Source organism: Ahaetulla prasina, chromosome 2, assembly GCF_028640845.1.
Source record: "Ahaetulla prasina isolate Xishuangbanna chromosome 2, ASM2864084v1, whole genome shotgun sequence".
Taxonomy (NCBI): Eukaryota; Metazoa; Chordata; class Lepidosauria; order Squamata; family Colubridae; genus Ahaetulla; species Ahaetulla prasina.
The window spans coordinates 282,232,803-282,257,543 of record NC_080540.1 but is presented as its reverse complement, the minus strand read 5'-3'; the positions used below and the strand labels follow the sequence as shown (position 1 = coordinate 282,257,543).

The 24,741-nt window shown below is 41.1% G+C and overlaps 1 protein-coding gene and 1 long non-coding RNA gene across 3 annotated transcripts in view; one reads left to right on the top strand and one right to left on the bottom strand.

The window, feature by feature from the left end:
• The window catches only part of CCBE1 (collagen and calcium binding EGF domains 1), a 203,781-nt gene that overhangs the window by 87,760 nt on the left and 91,280 nt on the right, over positions 1 to 24,741 (bottom strand). The window lies entirely within an intron of this gene.
• On the top strand, positions 628 to 24,741 carry LOC131191843 (uncharacterized). Its single transcript, XR_009153582.1, has 3 exons — positions 628 to 870; positions 21,962 to 22,086; positions 22,734 to 24,741. It is a non-coding gene; the product is annotated as an uncharacterized LOC131191843 (long non-coding RNA).

Here is a 24,741-nt window from a genome sequence, read left to right as displayed (position 1 = left end):
TCGCTGGGACTATCACTTTCAGAGGCAGGATCCTTTAAAGACCCCAAGTGATCAAGATCTTCAGCACAATTCTTTCTATTCTTGCCACAATTCAGACAATTATCAGATGTGAGTATCATGTGAATATGAACACTTGAAATTAGATCACAATTTTCTTCATCTAGGAAGTTCAAGGAGGGTGGGAAATATACAGCTTTATTCCTAAGTAACGTTTTTTCTTCCCAGAACTTTCAACGTGATAAATCTCTACTGATAATGGCAAGATTTGTGAAATTCAGGTATAAAAACCCAATTAAATGTTAGGACAAAAATCTAAATGGGGGTTAATCTTTCTATTGGGTATTGTATTTATCTTTCAAATGGGTATTGTAAATTATTATTATTATTTTGGCGGATTAATGCTAGAAATATTCAGTTTGAACAACAGAGGGGTACTATCAAGAGCTGGAGTAGACTCATCTGTTAGAAATCACTGTGTTCTTTTGGCAGGAAAAGCCATGGAAGAGAAACAAAGAATTGTCCTTCTCAAACAAACATTACTAATTGTGCCAGATAACAGAGCAGAGCAAGTAACTGGATGATCTCTCACACTCTACGCCATGTTTACTTGGAAGTAAGTAACTAAGCCGTTGCTCTTCAAGTGTCCTGGATTTCAAGAACTGGGACTTTTGTGACTGTCACTTATGTAAACTGGGAAATTAGTCTATGGTCTGGTCCAGTGGTGGGTTGCCCCCGGTTCGGACCGGTTCTATAGAACTGGTAGTAAAACCGCCGGGAGGCTCCGCCCACTGACCTGAATGTTATCAAAAGTGATCTGCACATGCGCAGAGGAGTGTGCGCGTGTGGGCACAACACAAGCCGATATTAAAGGTAAGTAGAACCCACCCCTGGTCTGGTCAATAGACTTGATGACTAGTAGAAGTATTTCTTGTTTTATTCAGTAACTGATAGATATTTCATTCAATAGTTCTTATTTTCAAAAGGAAGGGAGGGAGAGAGAGAAGGAAGGAAGGAAGGAAGGAAGGAAGGAAGGAAGGAAGGAAGGAAGGAAGGAAGGAAGGAAGGACAGGCCCAACAGACAAGGGATAATTTGGTCTTCCATGGAAGACCAAATATTTCATGAATGGACTTGGCCTAACCAGAACACAAGTTGTCAAATGTATTACTTCCATTTCTTGAAATTTTGACTTCTTGTCTATATTAATAGCTGGGTTTAAGAAACAAAAGATATCCAAGGATGGGATTTTAGCAAAGATACCTGGAGAGCAGGAAATTGGCACCCACAGAAGTTATTCCTCCTGATATCTATTTGACAAGAACATTTCATTTAACTTCTTTGATGTGATTCTCACACTGAGTGAGCGTGGAGAAGTTAACTGGCTAACTTATACTTCAAGGAGACTTTCTTGCAAGCAGGGATTCTCCCACGTTACTCTCAGACTTCCAAAAACTTCAGGGAAACACTTTAGTTTAGCACAATACTGTATGCAGCATGCATGACCTTGAGCAAAAATTCAAAGGATTCAAGTTTTTTTCAGATAAAGGATAAGAGAGAGAAATATAATTTAAAATTAAAAGCAAGGAATATAATTTTTCTGTTATACAATTGGTAGCCATAGAACCATTTTTAGCAAAGGTGTCCCATCCACAAACTTCTAGACAACAGGGTACTAGCCAGTGGTGGGATTCAGCTAGTTCGCACCGCTTCGGGAGAACAGGTTGTTAACTTTCTGAGCAGTTTGATAAACTGGTTGTTTTAAGAAATCATTAGGGCAGAGAACCAGCTGTTAAATTACTTGAATCCCACCACTGGTACTAGCTCAGCTAAAAGCAACTTTCCCTTCTCAAAGCCTTTCAAGCTTTGCTCAGTTGCATCAAATTTTGTGTGTGTGTGTGTGTGTGTGTGTGTGTGTGTGTGTGTGTGTCTATTTGTTTGCAAGCATCCTTCAGTGCTCATTTCTAATAATCCTGATTAGGTTCTCCCATAACATATTCTCGTTCTCTGTCCTTGAAAATTAACATTCTTCATATGCTTCCAATATGTTCCTGCTTGTTTGGGAAGAGGCTTCATCTGCAGCACTGCCTTTTTGGATTTCCTGTTTCCTTGGAATCGTCCACGTGCGACTTCCAACTTGACCTATCCAGTTATTATGGTTCGTCACACAGTCAGCCAGTTGTTTAGATTAGATTTGGCATTTTAATCCACTTATCCAGTCCTTTCGAAGGAGCTGGGATAGGCAGATGTGGATGTTTGATGGTGTTAAAGATATCATTGCAGGATGTAAGCTGTTCTGAGTAAAGCCGCCTTTTGCAATTGACTGATGTTGAATTTGTCAATGCCAATGGTGTTCAATTGGTGCTCCAGTTGTTTTGGGATTGCACCCAAGGTGCCTATTATTATTGATAATACTGTTTTATTTCTATTTGCAGGTCTTTATATTTTGTTATCTTTTCAATTCTTTCTTCTTCTATTCTGCTGTCTCCAGTTACTGCCACAACCACTAGCCAGATATTTTGTCTTTCTCATTGACAATTGTTAAGTCTGGACTGTTACATGACAGTGCCTGTCTGTCTGAATTTAACTTCTTCATTTTCTATGACCTTCTCTATTTTTTGGTCGCACCAGTTCTTTCTTGCAGGCAAATGATATTATTATGAAATTATTATTATTATGAAAAAAATTTGCTGGGTGGCTTGCAGCATAAAAATATCCCATCAAGGAGAACCTTTACTGTAGCAGCAGCCATGTCTTTGCTTGGATGCCTGTGATCCTCCCAGTGAAAGAAGGTATTTTACAGAGTAGAGTAGAGTAGAGTAGAGTAGAGTAGAGTAGAGTAGAGTAGAGTAGAGTAGAGTAGAGTAGAATAGAATAGAATAGAATAGAATAGAATAGAATAGCTTTATTGTCACTTTGAATGTACACTAATTGGCATACATTAAAATGAAATTTCATTGCATACAGTTCTCAAAGGGTCACCACCTCCAATATACACTATGTGAACATGACAGAATGAATGAATGAATAAATAAATAAATATTATGCATATACCCACATATATTATATGACACAGAGAAACCTTTATAAGGTAGGTAAAATGAGGACCCAGATTGTTGGGGGGCAATAAGTTGACTTTGTATATAGTATACAAATGGATGAAGACTATTGCTTGACATAGTGTAAGCCGCCCTGAGTCTTCGGAGAAGGGCGGGATATAAATGCAAAAAAAAAAAAAACACAGTCTAGTTTGGATGTATACATGTACATGGTGAGAAAAACGAATCTTGCAAGTTTACCAGATGGATGGCATAGGGAACAAAGCTGTTACAGAATCTGGTAGTCCTGCTGGGAATACTTTGAAACCTCCCCACCCCCAGAGGGGAGCAACAGAAACAGACCATAAAGTGAGTGTGTGGGGTCTCTAACAATGCTTTGAGCTCTAAGTGCATAGCACTTATAAGCAGTATCCTGAATAACAGGAAGTGAGCTTCCTATAATCTTCTCAGCTGTCCTTACCACTCTCTGTAAGGACTTTCTATCTGAGGCACTGCAGCCACCAAACCAAACAGTAATGCTCTCAGTTGTGCCTCTGTAAAAAGTGGCCAGGACAGAAGGAGAAAGATGTGCTCGCCTCATCTGATGGAGGAAATGCAGGCGCTGGTTTGCATGCTTCAATAAGGATGACACGTGGAGAGACCAATTCAGATTGTTAGTTATCTGCACCCCCAGATTCTTAATACTATTGAATATCTGGGGATGCAGATAACTAACAAATACCTACGATGCTCCTCTCTTCTGCCACAGGGACAAATAAGTCAACAGTCAAGGGGAAAAAAGAAGAGCTATTTGTTTGGCAAGGCACAGCTGCAACGTGTCTTGTGCAGTGATAAAATAGGAGCTGTGTTTTCATACCAGAGTTTGGAAATACCTCATATCAGCAAGGACAAAAGAGCACGAATGGCAAGAATGAAATTCCTCACTCCTCCTCTGCATTCCTCTGAAATGCTGATAATGACATTTGCAGCCCAATTTGTCTTCTTCACTACAAGGATAACTTATGCAGAACTGTTTTAAAGAGGAGCCTGGAGGATACCTGAACTGCAAAAATACAGCATGTATCAGTTTTTAAAGCATTAAATGCCTTGTTGGAGGCAAAGGAATAAGATCCAAGAGGTGACACTGAAGCTTTCTTCCTAGCAGGTCATAGTCCTGAAAAAAACCAACACCTTCCTGAAGTTGTTGTTGTCGTCATTTCAGCCCTTAAAAAGGTATTCCCACTTAAACTAACCTTATCTTCTCCAATCTCAGTACAGGTAGTCCTCAATTTAGGACCAAAATTAGGACCCAAAATTTATGATGCTAAGTGAGAAATTTGTTAAATGAGTTTTGACCCCTTTTACCACTTTTCTTGCTACATTTAGAATAGAGTAGAATATAATTCTTTATTGGCCAAGTGTGACTGGACACACAAGGAAATTGTCTTTGGTACATATGCTCTCAGTGTACATAAAAAGAAAAGATACATTCATCACGAATCATAAGGTAGAACACTTAATGATAGTCATAGGGTACAAATGAGCAATCAAATCATACTAGGAAACAATAAATATAAATCATAAGGATACAAGCAACAAAGTTACAGTCATAAGTGGAAGGAGGTGGGTGATGGGAACGAAGAGAAGGTTAATAGTAGTGCGGACTTAGTAAATAGTTTGACAGTGTTGAGGGAATTATTTGTTTAGCAGAGTGATGGCGTTTGGAAAAAACTGTCCTTGTATCTAGTTGTTCTGGTGTGCAACACTCTATAGCGTCGTTTTGAGGTAGGAGTTGAAACAATTTATGTCCAGGATGTGAGGGGTCTGTAAATATTTGTTTACATTTGTTAAGTGAATCACTGTAGTTGTTAAATTAGTAACATGGTTGTTCGGTGAATATGTTTTCCCCATTGGCTTTGCTTGTCAGGAGGTCACAAAAAGGTGATCACATGACCCCGGGACACTGCAACCATCCTAAATGTGAGTCAGTTGTCAAGCATCCGAATATAAATCTCATGAATATGAGGAATGCTGCAATGGTCATTAGTGTGAAAAATGATCATAAGTCACTTTTTTCAGTGCTGTTGTAACTTCAGTCACTAAATGAACTGTTGTAAGTCGAGGACTACCTGTACTACACATAGATTCATAAGGTATAGTTACGTTGAAATTGGTCCCAAATTTTACATAGCATCAAGGTGGAGCCTAATTATTAGGCATGAATGAGGATTCTCAAGTGAAGGTAAGGATGTTCAAGGGGCAGATTTATTTGAGTGTATTATACTCTGCTGGGACGCAGAGCTTGTTGATCGAAAGGTCGGCAGTTCAGTGGTTCGAATCCCGAATGCTGTGTAATGGGGTGAGCTCCTGTTACTTGTCCCAGCTTCTTCCAACCTAGCAGTTTGAAAGTATGTAAAAAATGCAAGTAGAAAAATAGGGACCATCTTTGGTGAGAAGGTAACAGTGTTCCATGCGCCTTTGGTGTTTAGTCATGCCGGCCACATGACCACGGAAACGTCTTCAGACAGTGCTGGCACTTTGGCTTTGAAATGGAGATGAGCACCGCCCCCTAGAGTCAGGAACGACTAGCATGTACATGCGAGGGGAATCTTTACTTTACCTTTATTATACTCTGCTAGGATATTTGTCTCACTAACAAATAGCATATCTTCCAAACTCTAGTCATGACACAGTTTCCATTGGAAATGCCATTCCCTCCCCCTCTCTGCTTTTATAAGAGGGCTTTTGGTTGACTGAAACTTAAATGCACTGCCAAGATATAGAATTATAAGCTTTACTTGTAGGAGTTTTGTGGAATCTAACTAGGAAGGAAGGAAGGAAGGAAGGAAGGAAGGAAGGAGGGAGGGAGGGAGGGAAGGAAGGAAGGAAGGAAGGAAGGAAGGAAGGAAGGAAGGAAGGAAGGAAGGAAGGAAGGAAAAGGAAAAAAAGAAATCCCTTTGTTCAGAAGGCTTAGTACCAGCAAAAGTTAATTTTTAAAAAAGGAGATAATAAGGAAGTTGTTTGGCTGTCATGGTACTGTGAAGAAACTCATTTAATCTTCCTTTTCATAGCATAACAAGAATCGCTGGATTTCAACTCTTGAAGTTTTCATTTCTGCCACCGGTATGCAAGAAACATCTTACACAAACTTTCCAATATTACTGAAGAACATCAATAATGTGACCCACACGTTCCTGTGAAATGTCACATCTGACAACAATTTTTCTTTTGAGCATTTCACCAATTGTCCTTAATCGGTTCATCAACATTTTTCACCTAAAGGTCATTGATTGGTGTATTTTGTGCATGTCATCCTTGATCACACAAATCATTCTTTCTGGTTTACAATTTTTGGCCCAGTGACACACAGTACTCATATCATCCCAATCATCAACTTAAACAATCTGCATTTAGTGCTGAATTTCAAAAAGAGAAACTTTCAGCAATTTAAGATTCAATCACTGTACATTGCTAAACGCACCCTGACAAATACTCAGTGCAAATATGAGCCAGCAACGTATGGCAGCAGCCAAGAAAGCTAATGTAATCTTAGGTTGCATTAACAGAGGAATAAAATTATTAGCACAGCTTTATGAAGCCTTAGTAAGACCACACTTAGAATAGTGCATCCAGTTTTGGTCACCAAAAAGATGTAGAGACTCTGGAAAGAATGCAGACAAAAACAAGAAAGATGATTAGGGGGCTGGAGGCTAAAACGTATGAAGAATGACTGCAGGAATTGGGTATGTCTAGACTAGTGAAAAAAAGGAATAGGGGTGACATGATAACAGTGTTCCAATATGTAAGGGGCTGCCACAAAAAAGAAGGGGTCAAAATATTCTCCAAAGCACCCGAATGCATGACAAGGAACAATGGATGGAAATTAATCAAGGTGAGAATTAACCTAGAACTAATCAGAAATCTCCTGACAGTTAGAACAATTAACCAGTGGAACAGCTTGCCTTCAGAAGTTGCGGGTGCTCCATCACTAGAGGCCTTTAAGAAGAGATTGGACAACCATTTGTGTGAAATAGTAGAGTCTCCTGCTCAAGGACTACAAGACCTCCAAGGTCCTTTCAACTCTGTTATTCTGTTAAATAATCAATGCAGGGCTCCATTTCACAGATAGCAACACAATCTTTTTTCACACAACTGAAGGGAAAGAAAGACGCTAAAAAGCTTTTAGCATGTCTGCACTGCCACCTGTTGGCGATTTATTTCAGTGGAGGCAGCAGTTTTCATTCAATCCACAAAAAATGTACCAGAATTGGAAAACACTTTTGCAGGCTGTTGCTTGTTAGGATACAGGTTTTTCAGATCAGTGGTGTGGTTCCAATCTAGGTCTTTCTATATCAGGGCTATCAAACTCCGAGCCTACGGGCTGGATGTGTGATGCATTGGCCACGCCCACGCCCGGTTTAGCCAAGGGAGAAAAAGTCTCGCTACGTCACGTGACGCCACTGTGATGATGTGGGTTTGACACCCCTGTTCTATAGGGACACTGTGATTTTTTTTTCAGCTTGTGTTTGGATGCTCATTATGCCAAAATTCTACAGAACTCTCTCATACGTTGCATGGTTTAAAATAAATGATAGCAAAATAGGACTTTTTAAAAAAAAGTATCATTGTATATTATTTCCTTTACTGAACTCATTTACTGAACTCATATTTACTCTATGCGCTCTGTGTGTGGATGTGTGTGCATATTCATTCATTCATTTTCCCTAGAGGATTAAACTAAACGGATTAGCCCTGCAATTTTCTCTACTTCTACCAAAAAACAAGAGAGAAAAGCAAATGAAACGTTCTCTATATCAGTCTATGTAGATTTTTCAGGAACAAGTCAACTTTGACCTTTCATCCCTCTTATAAAACTTTTTCAAACTTTCTTCCAAGAGGTAGGCAAGGACATCTACATAGCCAACAGAAATATTGTTTTGTTGTTTTATATGATAACACATCTTCTTATTTCTCCTTTCTGGCTTGAGATCTGAACTGTTCATTCTAATTTTATAAGGACCACTGAGGTTAATAACTACTCACTGGGAGCAAAACACTTTTAATTTGTCATAAAGATGTATAACAGGGTTACTTGCACACGTGTTAGTGGTTAGCGTACATTAGTAGCAGAACTTTGCTACAAGAATTTATTGAATACAGGCAAATGAGGTACTACTTCAGTGGAGAATTCATACAAATAGATTTTTGACTCTCATTCTTCCAAAAGCAAAAAACTACTGATTTAGATCAATGAAGTAATTTCTTGGAAGTTCGTCTTTTCTATGGGCAGTCCTCGACTTACAACAATTTGTTTAATGACAGTTCGAATGGCACTGAAAAAAGTGACTTATGACCGTTTTTCATCCCCATGGTCATGTGATCAAAATTTGGACGCTTGGCAATATTTATTCATAATGGCTGCACTGTCATATTTATGATGGCTGCACTGTCCTGGGGTCATGTGATCACCTTTTGTGACCGTCTGACAAGCAAAGTCAATTAGGAAGCCAGGTTCACTTAATATCTATGGAACTAACTTGACAACTGAAGTGATTCATGTAACCGTGGCAACAATGGACGTAAAATTGGGGCAAAACTCACTTAATAACTCACTTGGAGTCCTAGCGGATAACCATTTAGATATGAGCCAGCAGGGTGCAGCAGCTGCTAAAAAAGCCAACACAGTTCTGGGCTGCATAAACAGAGGGATAGAATCAAGATCACGTGAAGTGTTAGTGCCACTTTATAATGCCTTGGTAAGGCCACACTTGGAATATTGCATCCAGTTTTGGTCGCCACGATGTAAAAAAGATGTTGAAACTCTAGAAAGAGTGCAGAGAAGAGCAACAAAGATGATTAGGGGACTGGAGGCTAAAACATATGAAGAACGGTTGCAGGAACTGGGTATGTCTAGTTTAATAAAAAGAAGGACTAGGGGAGACATGATAGCAGTGTTCCAATATCTCAGGGGCCACAAAGAAGAGGGAGTCGGGCTGTTCTCCAAAGGACCTGAGGGTAGAACAAGAAGCAATGGGTGGAAACTTATCAAAGAAAGAAGCAACTTAGAACTAAGGAGAAATTTCCTGACAGTTAGAACAATTAATAAGTGGAACGACTTGCCTGCAGAAGTTGTGAATGCTCCAACACTGGAAATTTTTAAGAAAATGTTGGATAACCATCTGACTGAGATGGTGTAGGGTTTCCTGCCTGGGCAGGGGGTTGGACTAGAAGGCCTCCAAGGTCCCTTCCAACTCTGTTGTTATATTATATATTATAACTGTTTGTTTCTTGCTTAGCAACATAAATTTTCAGGCTTAATTGTGATAGTTCAAGAACACCTGTAGATGGGATTTCACTTAATGCATCAAATGTTACTTGTATGGAATTTCTTCCTCTGAAATCATAAGGATAGTCTATGACAGTTATGGCTAACCTTTTCCAGACCAGGTGCCCAAAGCGGGCACAAACCCACAAAATGCAATGCGCACACACACGCCCCCACATGCACCCCGTCCCCTGCGCATGTGCATGTGCCCCCGCCCCCATGCATGTGCCCCCCCGGTACATGCGCAGCAGAGACCCGAAGACCAGGTGGCTGGCGGGAAGCGAGCGCACATGCACGGCGGAGCTGAACTGGGGTGACAGCTCTCATGCCCACAAAGAGGGCGCTGTGTGCCACCTCTGGCATGCATGCCATAGGTTCGTCACCACTGGTCTATGATTTGTGTACATATATTAAAAATTCCACCAATATAAGAAACTACAAAATGAGTATTTTAAGAGTGCAGTTTTGAACACTTTTGTTTTCAGGCGTTCACAAAACAGAAAACATTCAGTGCCAATAGTATTCATACACAGTTTAGTCTACAATCTAAAGTAGCAGTGGCAAGTACCACAGCTGTAAAAACAACACTGTAAATAGTCCACGACAATTCTTTATACAAAGTTCACTGGTTTGGTTTGTCCTTTAACAAAGAACAGAATAAATCAAAATCACGTTACTTTGGTTTACAATACATATTTTTACGACGCTGCATGAATTTGCAAAGTTTATTTTCTCTAAATATAAATCTGTGCACACTTTAAATATTTATAATTAGAAAAATACAGTGGAAAAAAATTACTGTGTTTATTTGAGAAAACTATGTGGAATATTTTAATGTATATCTTTCCTACTTCTGAAGAATTCCAAATACTTATGTAGGCCTCTTTCTTTTAAGTTAATTTTTAGCTCACATCCAATTTGCCAATTTCAATAAAAGGTGTAATTTTTTTTAATACCCAGGAAAATTTATTAAATTGCAAGGCAGATGTTCATCAGTGCACCTAAGTTTAGGTCACCAGGAAACGGATGTTGAAAAAGAGATATTATTCTTATTGCTCATTGCATATAAATGTCTTGTCCTTGAAAATACTAAACTATGGAAGTTTTGATTTAACATTTGCAAATAGAAAACAAGATTGGAGAAGACAGTTTTGACACTTTTTGCAATAAAATTATTCCTTTTACATGTGCTTGGGCAGTTTATGAGATATGCATGAGAAAGCCAAATGATTTATATCACTTCTGGTAGTCTTACATCCATTAAGAAGGGAAAACCTAATAGATACCCTTGTGTTTCTGTAATTTGTGTACATATGCATAAATACAAGCAAACAAAATGGGGCAGGAGATTACAACTTTCCATTCCCAAAAAGGCCTAAATTCTCTCTGGAGAATCTTAGGAGCAGCTAAGTGTTATACAATGACTAGGATGGTAAATTCTAAAGTATCCCCTTTTTTATTTTGCATTTTCATTAAACATTACTAAAAATCTATACACAAATATAAAAGGAAAAGAACACAGAATAACGAGTAAAATACAAATGACTAAATCAACAATTTAGAAATGTCATTTTCCAGCACAACATAGTTGCAAGTAACTAAATATGTTATACTGCTTTCTCAAATTGAAAATCACAAACTCTAAACTTAGAATGACTAAGTAACTAATATGATATCATCAGTAACTGAATGTAAACATGCTTGGGATAAACACAAATCTATTATCTGACAACTATTAAAAAATAATAATAAAATAAATACAATTTAATAATTAAAACAAGGAAGGAAGGAAGGAAAGGAAAGGAAAGGAAAGGAAAGGAAAGGAAAGGAAAGGAAAGGAAAGGACTATTGTTTGACATAGTGTAAACCGCCCTGAGTCTTCGGAGAAGGGCGGGATATAAATGCAAATAAATAAAAAAAGGAAAGGAAAGGAAAGGAAAAGAAAAGAAAGGAAAGGAAAGGTCAAAGGACAGACTCAAAGCACCACTGAATCTTTTTCTGCCACAGACGTTTTTTAATGTTTCGATGACTTTAGATTAGAATGACTATCAAGATTTATAGTCAGAATAAATCACTGAGTAAAATTATAGGCTATAATAAATTCTATCTATATTAGTAAAAATATCTGTTTTTTATATCCTGTGAAATTAAAATATATACTCTATACATAGAGAAACCAAAATCCCCTAAGGAAACGGTGGCCTATGAATTCTGTGTCATGTTTGCTTTTAACACATGGAGTTACTCTAGACATCAAAGCCTATCCCCAAACTTAGTTAGCCATTCTTTTATTGAGAGATTCAAACAACCTCAATCTTTCCAGCAAAAAAGCATTTAATATTTTTTGCAGCAATATCATCAGCAGAATCAAAGCAAGTTCTGGACTCTTTGAAGGGATATGTAATTTAAAATATTATATAAAGTATATTGCAGGTTGAACTGGGAATTCAATTTTCATGATTTGATTCACTCGAAGCATTTTCATTTTCTGAACTCCTGAGTTTTAAACACTGCCACCAGATATGAAAAAGATCTGATCTCCTTGTTGTATTTTTAGCATTTTTAGAAAATGAATTGTCTGCTATAGCAATCAGAACTAGAGTAATATACCTGTTAAGTTCTGGAAGTAACGAGGCTGGAGACCAGGATAGTGACAACAGCTCTTTAATATATGGTGAACCCAGCAACAGGCTGGGGGAAAACCTCTCCTTTTATACAGTTCTGCAGGAGGCTTCGTCCAATCAGCAACGTGCTGATTTCCCGCTCAAATATTTAAAGGTACAACTGTTAATACATAACACTCCTCCCCTCCCAGAAAACACTTTGTCTCTATTTACATATTTATTTACATGTTATTTTTCACGTAGTCACGCAAATAACCTGCCTCCTAGTTCTTTCTGACCTGCGCGTTCAGTTCTGGTGGTGTTTTGAGCTGGTCGGAGGGGCTGTTGTCTCCTCCCAGCTCTTTCTCTGAGCCATCGGGCCCGGATTATTGGCCGACTCTTTTCTTGGCCATCCGCCTTGGATTAATTTTGAATTTTCCTGCTGCTTCCTCGGGACCTGATGGCGTCGCTGGAACTCTGGGACCTCAGCTAAGTCTTGCGCCCCCGGTCATTGTCAGCTGTGGATTCAAAGTGGTATTGGTCATTACCGTCTCTATTGGTTTGGTTTGGTCAGTTATTCGTTTCCTTAACTGATCTATGTGGCGCCGCCACACTCGGTTGTCTGGTAGCTCTACCACGCATGATTTTGGGCCTGTTATCTTTGTTACTTGTCCTGCGACCCAACTTGGGCCGTCCCCATAGTTTCGGCCCACACCGTCGCCTATGCTCATTTCCCTTGTCTTTTCTAGTTCCCCTTGTAACCCTCGGGTGTGTAATGGGGTTCAAACGGTCAAGTGGGCACCGGAGTTTCGTCCCATTAGCAATTCGGCTGGGCTTTTCCCAGTGGCTGTGCTTGGGGTTCTGTGCTGGATGGCTAGGAAAAGTCTATTTTGTTTGCCAGTCACCTGGCTTGAGCCTGGACAATGCCTCCTTAGCGCCCGGACGGAACGCCTGCAAGGCCATTCGACGCAGGGTGGAAAGGCGCAGAGAGGGCATGTCGGATGCCTTCCTCTGCCAGGTACTCTTCAAACTGGGCTGCCGTGAATTGGGGCTCATTGTCGGACACCAGAGTGTCCGGCAACCCGTGAGTTGCGAATAGGTGGCGAGGGTTGCGATTACTGCCTCGGCCGTGGTGGACTTCATGAGTATGATCTCCAACCATTTGGAATATCGTCCACCACCACTAGGAACGTTTGGCCGTGAAAGGGCCAGCAAAGTCAATGTGGATTCTTGACCAAGGCCCTTGGGGCTTTTCCCATTCTCTGACAGGGGCTGTTGGGGTAGCGGTCTGGACTCTTGGCAAGCTTGGCATTTCCCTACCCTCTCAGCAATCTCTGCGTCCATGAGTGGCCACCATACATAGCTTCTAGCTAACCCTTCATCCTTACGATGCCTGGGTGACCTCGTGGAGGAGGTCCAATACCTGCCCTTAACTTAACAGGAATTATTACACGATCACCCCATAACAGGCACCCCTTGAGCCGAGAGCTCATCTCGTTTCTTAACAAATTCTTTGAACTGCTCACCCGCGCAGCGGGCCACCCTCTCTGTACCCAACCGAGTACAGTCCTTAACACAATGTCGGTATGATGCCCGAGCCACTTCCTTTGATGTGACTGGGCCAGAGTCCAACGAGTCAATAAGGAGGATGGGTGCCCCGGAGTGGGGTCTTGATCGCCCCTGGCAGTGGGCATCGGCTCAACGCGTCTGCATGCCCCACTTCCTTTCCTGGTCGATGCTGCAGCTTGTACGAGTAAGCGGCTAAAAATATAGTCCATCGGGTCAAGCGTGGCGAAAGTGCCACAGGCGTTGGGCGGTCGCCAGCCAGTAATCCTAGTAGCGGTCTGTGGTCAGTCACGATTTCAAAATTCCGCCCAAAGACATACTCATGGAATTTTTTGACCCCTGATACAATGGCTAGTGCTTCTTTGTCTAATTGGCTGTAGTTCCTCTCTGGGGAGGACATCGTTCTGGAGTAGAAACGCTATAGGGGCTTCTGTGCCGTTTGGAAGTCTATGGCTGAGTACAGCCCCACCCCATAAGGGATGCATCGCAAACCAGCACTAGGGTAGTGAGTCGTGATATTGGATGAGCAGGCTATCACTTGAGAGCAGGTTCTTTACTGCTTCAAAAGCCCTATTTTCTGACTTTCCCAAGACCAAACAGTATTTTTCCTAAGAGCCTATGCAGCGGTTCCAAGAACGGTTGCTTTGTTCTTTAAAAAGACCGCGTAAAATTAACCAATCCCAGGAATGCCTGCAGCTCTGCTTTGTTTTTGGGCGCTGGAGCCTTTCTAATTGCCTTAACCTTGCTCTCAGTAGGGTGAATTCCTTTCTTGTCTATCCGTAGCCCAAGAAATCGACCGATTCGACCCCTATCTGGCATTTGTTTGTCTTGACTTTTAACCGCTGTCCGGAAAATGCTCAAGACCTTTCTTAACCGCCTCCCAATTCCTCCATGTTTTCCCTGAAATTAGGACATCATCAAGTAGGAACTACCCTGGGAGCCCCTGCAGTAGTCGTTCCATCAGGTTTTGGAACAGCCCTGGTGCCACACTGACCCCAAATTGCAATCGGTGCACTTGAATGCCCCCTGTGCGCCACAATCGCTTTGGGCTTCGCCAGCGGGCGCCTACTGGCAGTTGTTGGTAGGCTTGGGCCAAGTCTAACTTTGCAAAGACTTGCCTTGCCCCAAAGAGTGCAATAAGTGTTGCACCACGGAACCGGTAAGCGCTTTTCTGTAAGGCTTTGTTAAGCGCCGCCTTGTAGTCAGCGCAAATTTAATTGACCCGTCCGGTTTTATGGGGTGACGATTACGCCTCCCACTTTGCGTGATCGACTGGCACCAAAATCCCTGATTTATGAGCTTGTCCAGCTCCTTATCAATTTTTGGTTTTAGGGCAAAGGACTCTCCTCGCCTTAAGCCTAATGGGGCTACCTGGGGTCTAAGTTGAAGGAAATAGGGGTCCCTTGTACTTGCCCAGGCAGTCCTTGAAGACATCTTCGAACTCGTTAAAGAGAATGTCTTTCAGGTTACAGTCACTTGTAGATGCCAGTCACTCCCATGCCCAGGGCACGAAACCAGTCTAGTCCCAACAGACTGGGCAGAGTTCCTTCGACGATCGTGATGGGCAGGGTCTTTTTATGTGGACCATACTCGACTCGGACGGAGGTGGTCCTCGAACAGGGATGCGATTCCCTGGTAGTCGTGCACCCGTAGCCGTTGTGCTTGCAGGTGGCGTCATGACGGACGGCAGCGACTTCGCCAGAGTGTCCCAGGACATGATGGTGATCGCTGATCCCGTGTCTACTTCAAGCCTGCACCGAACTCTCTATCTTGGGCTTGGTGAAGATCTTCTTCTCCACTTTGGTTGAGGCGCGCCTATAATGACAGTCGCTTGGTTAGACTTCGCCTTTCTTGTTTGAGCCAATCGCGGGCCGCCTTTCCGGTTCCGCTTTGATTGGCCGATTTGAATTTTCGGCGGAAGGTTGGGCCGCCTGCAAACCTGAGCTAGGTGCCCTTTCTTCCCACACCGCCGCATGTTGCCTTTAAACCTGCAGCGCTGGCGCTGGTGCTGCCCTCCGCAGCTTCCGTGACTCACGGTCCCCGTCGCTTTCGGTCCGGCAGACCCTTCCTCATCTCGCCTCACCGCCGGATTCGGACTGAATCTCCTCCTGGTGTACTTGCCTGGCGCCGCCTTTGGATTGAAGAGGCTTGCAGGGTCTCTGCTGCTTTAGTAGACATTTCGTGCTCTGGCTTCGCCCAGAGCGTGGCTAGTGTCAGGTTGCCAGCAGCCGCCGCCAAACGGATGTCTTGACCTCGGATGAGTTGCTCGAGCACCTCGCCCAGGTCTCGGTATCCGCAGTCCTTGGACGCTTTCAGCGGCCATGTAGTCACCGGCGGACTCGCCTCCATCTGTCGCCTCAATTCAAACCGCTGCACGTATTTGGACGGCGCGCGAAATGGTTCTTCAGCAAAGTCTGCAGAGTCGGCCACGATACCGATTGTATCGGCGTTGGCTCTGCCAGGGCTTCAATCTCGATGACCTCCGCCCACAATGGCTTAAGAAGTAAGCCCGCTTTGCGGTTATCTGGATCCTGCAGTTCGTTGGCTTCTAGAAAGTCAAACGGGTCATATGTTCCCCATTTCTCCTTGCCGGGTTGTACGGTGCGGAGTGTAACTGCCATTTCCGCTTCTGCCCTGAGTTTGCTGGGTTCGAACTATCGTGCTTCAGCTCGGTTCTGGTTCTCCTTAGCCTCGAGATCCCACCTCGCCGCCAATGTTAAGTTCTGGAAGTAACGAGGCTGGAGACCAGGTAGTGACAACAGCTCTTTAATATAGGTGAACCCAGCAACAGGCTGGGGAAAACCTCTCCTTTATACAGTTCTGAGGAGTTTTCAATCAGCAACGTGCTGATTTCCCGCTCAAATATTTAAAGGTACAACTGTTAATACATAACAATACCAGTGACAAAACATACAATTTTCTACAAGTGTAACAGTTAAAGTACCGGTAAATGTAATGTCCTTTCACTGAAATTATGTTTGCTGCAACTATCAGCCCCATTACATAGATCAAACAATGAAATCAGCTCCAAAAGAAGATAGAACTAATTTCATTAATATTGGCTGTAATAACAGAATCTTGTCAATATGGCTTTGCTTTATTTATACTCGTGTGAGTATAAATTTATACTGCCTGAGTTACTTGAATGTAACTTTTTATTTTGGATTTAAACCAGTCAAGTCTCTCAACATTTCCTCATTTCTACATTTATTTTAATAAAATACTATCTATTTGAACATGGTGAAGCCAATCACCTAGATTGGATCACAGTGAAGAATGAGTCTCAGAATATTTTATTTTCATCTTAAACCTTGCAAGCTAAATGAATTCTAAGTGATTTGTTGAGATTTTAACTCCCAAAATTCCTACTCCAACGCAGCTGGAATTGAGTGCTGCAGAGTAGGACAGTTTATTGAATAAAATAAACCCGACATTCTCTTAAACAGGGTATTTTAAAATAGAATTCAGCAAGTCAGATAAATTATAATATCATAATAAACAAATGTTCAAAGTAGAGTTATTGTGTACTTTTGAGTTTTCAAAATCAGAGCTTCTAATAATGTTTGATTAAGGATTTTGTGAAATAGGAATAAGCTGTGTTTTGCAATGCTAGTTTTAGCCTGAGATTTCATGTGCTCTGGCTTCGCCCAGAGCGTTGGCTAGTCAGGTTGTTTTGCTAGCAGCAGCCGCCGTCAACGTGTAGTCCTCAACGGAACTACATCCACATGGAGGAAGTATGCAGTGGAGTACCCCAAGGCTCTGTTTTAGGCCCAGTACTCTTCAACATCTTCATCAATGACTTGGACGAGGGGATAGATGGGGAACTCATCAAATTTGCAGATGACACCAAGCTGGCAGGAATAGCCAACACTCCAGAAGATAGGCTCAAGTTACAGAAAGATCTTGACAGACTTGAACATTGGGCGCTATCTAACAAAATGAAATTCAACAGTGAAAAAAGTAAGGGTCTACATTTAGGCCAAAAACAAAATGCACCAGTACCGTATATGTGGTACCTTGCTCAATAGTAGTACCTGTGAGAGGGATCTTGGAGTCCTAGTGGATAACCATTTAGATATGAGCCAGCAGTGTGCAGCAGCTGTTAAAAAAGCCAACACAGTTCTGGGCTGCATAAACAGAGGGATAGAATCAAGATCACGTGAAGTGTTAGTACCACTTTATAATGCCTTGGTAAGGCCACACTTGGAATATTGCATCCAGTTTTGGTCGCCACGATGTAAAAAAGATGTTGAGACTCTAGAAAGAGTGCAGAGAAGAGCAACAAAGATGATTAGGGACTGGAGGATAAAACATATGAAGAACGGTTGCAGGAACTGGGTATGTCTAGTTTAACAAAAGAAGGACTAGGGGAGACATGATAGCAGTGTTCCAATATCTCAGGGGCTGCCACAAAGAAGAGGGAGTCGGGCTGTTCTCCAAAGCACCTGAGGGTAGAACAAGAAGCAATGGGTGGAAACTGATCAAAGAAAGAAGCAACTTAGAACTAAGGAGAAATTTCCTGACAGTTAGAACAATTAATAAGTGGAACGACTTGCCTTCAGAAGTTGTGAATGCTCCAACACTGGAAATTTTTAAGAAAATGTTGGATAACCATCTGACTGAGATGGTGTAGGGTTTCCTGCCTGGGCAGGGGGTTGGACTAGAAGGCCTCCAAGGTCCCTTCCAACTCTGATGAGTTTTAAACACTGCCACCAGATATGAAAAAGATCTAGTCTCCTTGTTGTATTTTTAGCATTTTTAAAAAATGAATTGTCTGCTATAGCAATCAGAACTAGAGTAATATACCAGTGACAAAACATACAATTTTCTACAAGTGTAACAATTAAAGTACCGGTAAATGTAAATGTAATGTCCTTTCACTGAAATTATGTTTGCTGCAACTATCAGCCCCATTACATAGATCAAACAATGAAATCAGCTCCAAAAGAAGATAGAACTAATTTCATTAATATTGGATGTAGTAACAGAATCTTGCCAATATGGCTTTGCTTTATTTATACTCGTGTGAGTATAAATTTATACTGCCTGAGTTACTTGAATGTAACTTTTTATTTTAGATTTAAACCAGTCAAGTCTCTCAACATTTCCTCATTTCTACATTTATTTTAATAAAATACTACCTATTTGAACATGGTGAAGCCAATCACCTAGATTGGATCACAGTGAAGAATGAGTCTCAAAATATTTTATTTTCATCTTAAACCTTGCAAGCTAAATGAATTCTAAGTGATTTGTTGAAATTTTAACTCCCAAAATTCCTACTCCAACGCAGCTGGAATTGAGTGCTGCAGAGTAGGACAGTTTATTGAATAAAATAAACCCGACATTCTCTTAAACAGGGTATTTTAAAATAGAATTCACAAGTCAGATAAATTATAATATCATAATAAACAAATGTTCAAAGTAGAGTTATTGTGTACTTTTGAGTTTTCAAAAGCAGAGCTTCTAATAATGTTTGATTAAGGATTTTGTGAAATAGGAATAAGCTGTGTTTTGCAATGCTAGTTTTAGCCTGAGATTTCATGTTCAGAGATAACAGAAAAACATAGTTTAAAAACATTCTAGGAAATAGGTTGTTTTGATTCTAATTAATTGTTACACTGGAATCAGACTAAATTCAACAAGAATTGGGTTAGAGTTTTTGTATGATGTTGTAGGTTAGATTATGAAGTCCAAAAATATCCCAGAAAAGGGGGCTGGTAAAACTCCATAGTTACACAATGAGCAATCCTTCCAATTTCAGGATTGGTGCAAGATTTCTTAAATTTGGCATTTCTGGGGTTTGGGAATAAAAAGGTAAAGCTCCTTTCTTTTTTAGCTTCCATATCCCTGAGCTAAAGGAATTAATAATTCTCCAGCCTATCACTGGCAAAATAATGCAGGTAGTTCACAAATTCCAAAAATGCCATCGCTAAGCAAGAGAGTTAAGTGAGTTTTGCCCCATTTTACAACTTTTCTTGCTACAGTGGTTAAGTGAATCATTGCAGTTGTTAAATTAATAATATGGTTGTTACATGAATCTGGTTTCCCCTTGACTTTGCTTCTCAAAAGTTTGCAAAAGCTGATCACATGACCCAGGGACATAGCAACCGTCATACAGCCCAGTGGCCAAGTGGCCAAATTTTGATCATGTGACCATGGGAATACTGCAATGGTTAAAGTGTGAAAAACAGTCATAAGTCACTTTTTTCAGCGCCACTGTGACTTTGAACAGTCACTAAATGCATGGTTGTAAGTCAAGGACTACCTATATTAGTTTTTTACCCACAAAGAAATAATATTTTATTAACTAAACTGGATACACATTCCAGTACAGTCCATCAAGAGTATTTTTGCTAGACCAATTTGCTAGACCAATCCTTGAATACAGCTCATCTGTCTGGAACCCACACTGCATACCAGACATAAATACAATCGAGACAGTCCAGAGGTATTTCTCAAGAAGAGTCCTCCACTCCTCTGCTCGCAATAAAATACCTTATGCCACCAGACTCCAAATTTTGGGATTAGACAATTTAGAACTACGCCGACTTCAGTCTGACCTAAGTAGAATACATAAAATTATCTACCACAATGTCCTACCTGTCAGTGACTACTTCAGCTTCAACCACAACAATACACAAGTAAATAATAGATACAAACTTAAGGTAAACCGCAAACTCGATTGCAGGAAATACGACTTCAGCAACAGAGTGGTCAATGCCTGGAATGCACTACCTGACTATGTAGTTTCTTCCCCAAACCCCCAAAACTTTAAGCTTAAACTGTCTACTGTGGACCTCATCCCATTCCTAAGAGGTCTGTAAGTTCTGTAAGAGATCTGCATAAGTGTACCCGCATGCCTACCGTCCCTGTCCTAATATTCCTTTTTTTTTACTTACTCTTTCCATGTATCCAAATTATGTTTATACTTTTGCCTGTTGTCTTATATGTGATTGACAAATTAAATTAAATTAAATTAAGAGAAGTATTATATGCCATAAAATTAGTTTTTAGGAAATTGTAATTAGTATTTGCTAACTGCAATAAAAGGAACGATCTGAATATAAATGATACATAATTTCTTGTTATTGGTCATTCCGTGTTGGTTTCAGGATCATCCCCTTTTCTTGCAATTAATCACCTATGAATGGCACATTCCTTCCAGTCCACACAATGTTTTTGTTGAAGGTTACTTGGACAATAGTTTCAAATATGCTATTTCTCAGAAGGACAATTAATATAAACAGGCACTATTCCCCAAGACACGTGCTTGCAGTGATATCATATCACACCAATTTGCTTTCGTCCAAATGTTATTTGAGACATGTCAAAATATGTAACTCTGAGTTATATCTTGCTCTACTTCATCTGGTTAAAGACAAATTTATTGCTGATAAGTGCATTCTGTGAAAAATGACTCAATTCATATCCCAAGTCCTAAGTAAATTCTGCTGTACTAAAAAAAAAAATGAAATGAAAAAGCAAGGCAGATTTGCAAAAAAAAAAAAAATGATTACAAAATGCATCGCAAAGGAAACTTGAATGTCACTGCTTTGGATGAAAGAGTAATTTGCAATAGGTAGATGTGATAATATTGCAGCATATAAATAGAAGGTTATTTTCAAATATGCGGCAATCAACACTGGGTTGAAAAGCTAATTCCAGCAGCCAGTTAGAAAGAGCTATTTTGGCCCTCAGGCTTAACCCCTACTCTGTGCAAGAATCCAAATTAAAGTATCTCTTCTGAGTAAGTGGTCAAAAGCCTCTTATTATTAATATTTTTTCCCTCTAAACTTCACTTGGAACTTTCTATAGTTTAAATTCTTTAGTTCATGTCTTTTGCATTGGAATGATAGAGAACTGGTCTATATATTTTCCATAGCAAACCTTTCCAAGTACCGTATTTTTTGGAATATAAGACGCACTCCCCACCCCCAAAAAAGTGGGTGGAAATGTCTGTGCGTCTTATACAGCGAATATTGTGGCAGGGGAGGGAGGGGGGTCGGTGCTGCACCGACCAGCTTTTTCTAGAATGTGTCACAGTAGTGGTGGTGAACGGGTGGTGGCGAATGGGCAGCGGCGGCAGCAAATGGGCGGTGGCAAACAGGCTGCGGCAAATGGGCCACGGCGGCAAACAGGCCAGATGGATACTGGATGGATGCAGGGAGGCAGAGGCAGATTTTTTTTCTTGCTTTCCTCCCCAAAAACTAGGTGAGTCTTATAGTCTGGAGCATCTTATAACCCGAAAAATACAGTATTTAAAGAGTACTTTCATGTAATAATGGTATCTTAACGCAGCTCTGCATAGGTAGGTTTTTCCATGATAATCTATCCATAACCTGGTCTTCCAAAGATGCGCCACTGTAACTAAGTTCCTTCCACCTTGCTCTCAGTCATCCTCTCTTTCTCTTTCCTTCTATCTGTACTTCAGGTGCTTCACTTTCACACTGAAGGAAGGAACTTCCAGGCCGATGCTTTATCAAGGAAGCCAAATACAATGGCACCTGGGAAGACATGGTGCACACTATGGTGCCAGGACCCTTGAAAGTGGCAGAGGTGCTCTTCCCCTTGAAGAGCACCCGGAGGCTCCAGTTAGTCCAGAACGCGGCCGCGCGGGTGATAGAGGAAGCACCGCGTTGCTCCCATATAACACCTATCCTGCGCGGCCTGCACTGGCTACCGGTAGTCTTCCGGGTGCAATTCAAGGTTTTGGTTACCATCTTTAAAGCGCTCCATGGCTTAGGACCGATACCGAGACCGCCTTCTGCCACCGATTGCCTCCCAACGACCTGTGCGCTCCCACAGAGTGGCCCTCCTCAGGGTGCCGTCGACCAAACAATGCAGGTTGGCGACCCCCAGGGGGAGGGCCTTCTCTGTGGCGGCACCAGCCCTGTGGAATGAGCTTCCTCCTGGATTACGACAACTCCCTGACCTCCGGACCTTCAGACGTGAACTGAAGACTCTATTATTTCAGCGCGCGGGACTAGCCTAAGAATAAAAATGTTTTAAACAAATTTTAATGGGGTTTTATTGGTTCTTATTGTTTTAGTGATCAGGCCTTGATAATATTTAGTTTTAATCTGGGTTTTAAAAGTCTATTTATTATATTGTTTTATATTGTTTTAATATGCCTGTGAACCGCCCTGAGTCCTATGGGAGATGGTGCGGTATATAAGTTTAATAAATAAATAAAAATAAATAAGGTGGACGAAAGGGACCAGAGTATGAGGCCAAAGCGGAAGGATAGGGACGATATTCCCCGTTCCCTACAAACAGCCCTGCTCGCCGACCCTTGGTTCCAGGCAAACCAGCACCTGCTTATGTGGCGCGACAGCCTCACGTGGAAAGGGTCAAAAATATATGTGCCGGACTCCCAGCACCTGACCGTGTTGCAAAAATGCTATGATGCCCAAACTGTTGGGCATTTTGGATTTCTGAAGACCCTCCATCTAACGAACTGACAGTTTTGGTGGCTGTGGATGAAGGTGCTCCTCCTGCCACTACATGTAAATACAACTGTGTCTTATTACATCTAAACTTCCTAAAAACTAGTATGAGCTTGAGGGCGGTTATAGCATTCCCAGAATTAATTACAGGTAGTCCTCGACTTATGACCACCATTGGGACAGGAAGTTCTGTTGCTAAGCGATGCACTTGTTAGGTGAGTTCCTGCCTCACTTTATGAAATTTTAACTGTGGTCATTAATTAAATCACTATAGTTGTCAAGTGAAACTTGGAAAAAATATTTAAAAAACCCAACTGTTATTTAATATGCTTCTTGAACCCTTTATAGGATGGAAAATCAGGAATTTCAAACTCTGAAATGTCAGTCTTCTCATTCTTTTTCTGTTTCATTTGTTCATTCGTTCCCTTCTTTCCATTTCAATGAATGTTCTCAGTTACACAGCTACCTGGCTGCTACACAGCCGTTCCAAACTATTAATACAGCCGTTGTATATTAGGAAAATGTTCAGAAATAAAACTGGCAAGCCAAATATTTTTTTACAGAAAAGCGTAACTCCCAGGCCAAAAATAGTAACAGAAGACATATAAATCTTCCTTGGGAAGAAGGGCAACTGAGAGCTTTTACCACCTGGAGCATAAGTGTTTTCAGTTTCTGAACACCATCCATCCTCTTTTGATGGAAACCATCCTCACAGAATGAAGGTGTCAACATCAACCGCAGCTGCTGTTCTCATTGCGAGAGGAAGGGAATTTTGCTTATTCCCCATGGCCTCCTTACGAATCATATCAGGAAACAAGGCCCAGGGATTCCATTTCCCCTTCTTCTGTCATCTGCCACTTGCAATTCAGGTTTCTTTGATGGGATGGTCGTGAGCTTGCATCCCGGTTAGGCACATTTGCCAGGACAAGTTTTCTTTACTTTTATCTCTTCTGCAGTTTGTGCGAGTACAAACACAGTGGACTGTGGAATAAAACACGGTAACCACAGAAAGCCGCCTTGCATTTTAGCTGAGCAATATACAGCCAACAAAGCTACAAGTATCCCCAGACTCTGCTCGCAGCATAAGACAGGCTTCCCCCCCCCCTCCAAGTTTTTTATTTTATATTATTTATACGTATCAATGTGTGAATAGTGTGATACCGGGGTATCATACATTTTGACACAAATAGACATAATATTTTTACTCATAGTTATTACATTTCGTTTTGTAATGTAGATAATGTAATGCAGAAAAAACAATTGCTACCAACCTGCCTTCCCTTGAGGACCTATATACTGCACGAGTCAAAAAAAGGGCTGTGAAAATATTTACAGATCCCTCACATCCGGGACATAAATTGTTTCAACTCCTACCCTCAAAACGACGCTATAGAGCACTGCACACCAGAACAACTAGACACAAGAACAGTTTCTTCCTGAACGCCATCACTCGGCTAAACAAATAATTCCCTCAACACTGTCAAACTATTCACTAAGGCTGCATTACTATTACTATTAGTCTTCTCACCGTTCCTATCACCCATCTCCTTCAACTTATGACTGTAACTTTGTTGCTTGTATCCTTACGATTTATACTGATATTGTTTCCTGATTGCTTATTTGTAGCCTATGACTATCATTAAGTGTTGTACCTTGATGAAGGTTTTTTTTTTTTTATGTACACTGAGAGCATATGCACCAAGACAAATTCCTTGTGTGTCCAATCACACTTGGCCAATAAAGAATTCTATTCTATTCTATTCTA